A 3,000-nucleotide genomic window follows, 5' to 3' on the forward strand; every position below is an offset into this window, starting at 1 on the left:
ACACGGTTGCTGGGCAAGATGGGTATCTGTTGGGCAGCTCGCAGACAGGCTGTATATGCGGTAAAGCGACCTCCGAATCGTATAGCACTCTCGGCGTGCCGGATGGAGAGCTGCCAATCAGACACACCGGCCCAGCAGCCCGAAGCGGATGCGCACCACGGCGATCAAGCAGGGAGACGAGGCATCGTCAGGGCGGAAAGCCTCCAGCTGAAGTAACACGCGCACATCTGCTTGGTTACGAATATGGATCGTTGACAGCCAATCCGAGCTTCTCTCGGAACTGGCTGCGGATTGTACAGGCGTTCCATTACGTGTTCCAGCTCCCAGCACTGTGTCACTCTAGGACCTAGGACGTTCGTCGGCGCAGGTGCTAACGGCTGTCGCATCGGGTGTACTTGCTGCATGCAGCCGTGACATCGTCTCAGCCCACGTGTCTGCCTCGACCTCGTCTAACCTGGCCTCGACCGCGAGCGCCCATTCCAGAGACGCTCCGGCGAACACTGCATGATGTGGGCATATACAACCCAGAGGACCTTCTCGCTGAGAGTACGGTTTGAGAGTGCGGTACAGATCGGCGTGGATCAGATCCAAATCGGAATCGGTGGCGAACCCGACCTCTTTCCGTGCCTGGATCGTACTGGAAGCACAGAAATAAATGGACGGCTTTTCCACGGAACTAGCAAAGATAACGCTAGAAGAGGTGTCTTTCTGGCTCAAACACAGGATATCATATCGATGCTCAAGCTGGCCATTACTGACTGCTATATGGACACTCTGCTGAATACTATCGTCCGTCGGCGGGGCAAATAAACGCCTCACAACACGAGACGGTTCACGCGGACTCCTCGATCTCAAGATCTTCGGGCGCTTCGTCGGCAATCCCCCGTAGACGAGGGCGGGTTTCAAGGGGTGATCGTGATCGGGCAGCCGTAGCTGACTTGATAGCAGTGGCGGACTTGGCGGAAGATCGTCACACGTGGTTAGATCTAGGTCCAGCATATATACACCAAGTAGGTGCGCGCTCCGTGCAAAGCAGCGGAGCGCGTGCAAAAACTACACACACCGGGGTGGCAGAGAGCTGTGTGCAAAACGCTGGCTTCGTGCAAAACGTGCATACATTGCGATGGAGAGCGCTCGGTGCAAAATGGGAACCGCGTGCAAAAGAAAAGCCGAGAAAACAGATTGCTAGACAGCCTACAGATACGTGCTTGTAGCAAGTCGGCTCACTCGTGTTGGCATTCGCTCTTGTGGCTCTCGAAACTGCTGTGCTCAGCTCTTGAGTCTTGCCATACCCTGCTGCTGTTGTTGAAATTGTGTGTATATGTGTGTGTGTGTGTGTGTGTGTGTGTGTGTGTATGTGTGCGTGTGTATGTGTGTGTGTGTGTGTGTGCGCACGTGCGCACGTGCGTGTGTTGTGTGATTTGCAGTGCAAGGTGCACTGAGTCTCGGAGTTGATGTTGCCACCATGCCGCGCAGTTACATTGACTTCCTATCGATACCGGCCATGAAGCTGGCCGAGCAGCTGACACTGATTGACGCGGTAAGCGGATGCCTGCCTCCTATTCTTGGGCCCCTGTGGGCTTGTCTGTGTGCCTTGAGTAGCTGCCATGACCATAATAGTTTTTAGGATTGCACACTTCAGGGGCGTAGCAGCCGGTCCGGCGAAAGCCGGACCACTTTTTCGCCCGTTCACGGCCAAAAGTGCCAGGAATGCAGGATTTTGCACCCTAATTTCAAAAATGTCCCGGGGGATAGCCCCCCTCCTGCCCCACCAACTCCAAAGGTGCTGCTACGCGCCTGAGTGTTCCACCTATACCACATGCGCTCACTGCCCAACCCCATTCATACCGGCAGCATGACTCCAAGTCGTAGATACGCTTGTGCTATTTAGGCTGGCAGTAAGCAGTTTGGAGGAGATTTCTTTTAATCATTGGTGACTGAAAGTCCAGTTTCTGGTATTTATGGGTAGACGACGTTAACACCCTGATTGTATGGTGTTCGAGCCTGTGAGTATTTGCTGCCATTTTCTTCGGCAGCATTGGAAACCCACTCAACTGCAAGGCCCTGGTGCAGTAGATGTGAATGACCGATTGAATGTTGTGTGTGTGTGTGTGTGTGTGTGTGTGTGTGTGTGTGTGTGTGTGTGCCACTAGGTATGTGTGTGTGTGTGTGTGTGTGTGTATGTGTGTGTGTGTGTGTGTGTGTGTGTGTGTGTGTGCACAAATGGCTGACTTCTGTGTCTATCACTTTACTTATAATCCCTGTAGAACCTGTTCCGTGCCGTGGTGCCCTACCACTGCCTGTCACACTTCTGGTCAAGACGTAGTTCCGTTAAGCCTGGCACGGAGCGGTGTGCATCGGTCACCGCCACAATCAACCAGTTCAACCGCGTGGCAATGGTCCTGTCCACGTCGCTCATGAAAGGTTTGCAGCATCGGAGAGTGAGCGCCAAGGAGAACAAACCGTCCCATCGTGCCAGCACCATTCAGCACTGGGTACACATCGCACAGGTACGGTACATAAGCAAACCAGGGAGTATGTATGTATGTATGTATGTATGTATGTATGTATGTATGTATGTATGTATAAAAAAAAAATGAAAAATGAAAAAGACCAAAAAAGGGATTCACTGGCCAGAAAATGTCACTCCAAATAGCTGTATGGTGTAGACCAGGCTGAATAGTGACGGTCAATTCTTCAGCCTTGCAAGCTGTTGAATGGTGTAATCCCAGCACAAGTTGCTATGGCTTCTGCCGTAGCATTGCTATCATCGCCTCCGGCGATGGGCGTCAAAGGTCAAAGGTCAAGGTATGTATGTATGTATGTATGTATGTATGTATGTATGTATGTATGTATGTATGTATAACCCATAACCATTCTGGTGGTAGGGGCGCCATGTGTGTCATAAGGCAGTAGCATAAAAAAGAACAGAAAAAAGAAGAAGAAAACTAACTACACTGGTAAACAAGATGCCTATACTTATCACGATCAGCAGCAACG

The 3,000-nt window shown here is 51.6% G+C and overlaps 1 long non-coding RNA gene across 1 annotated transcript; it reads left to right on the forward strand.

The window, feature by feature from the left end:
* The first annotated feature begins 1,353 nt into the window (after positions 1–1,353).
* LOC135830446 (uncharacterized) lies at positions 1,354–2,432 on the forward strand. Its single transcript, XR_010556036.1, has 2 exons — positions 1,354–1,540; positions 2,268–2,432. It is a non-coding gene; the product is annotated as an uncharacterized LOC135830446 (long non-coding RNA).
* Positions 2,433–3,000: the final 568 nt, after the last annotated feature.

Source organism: Sycon ciliatum, unplaced genomic scaffold (genome assembly GCF_964019385.1).
Source record: "Sycon ciliatum unplaced genomic scaffold, ocSycCili1.1 SCAFFOLD_2759, whole genome shotgun sequence".
Lineage (NCBI taxonomy): Eukaryota > Metazoa > Porifera > Calcarea > Leucosolenida > Sycettidae > Sycon > Sycon ciliatum.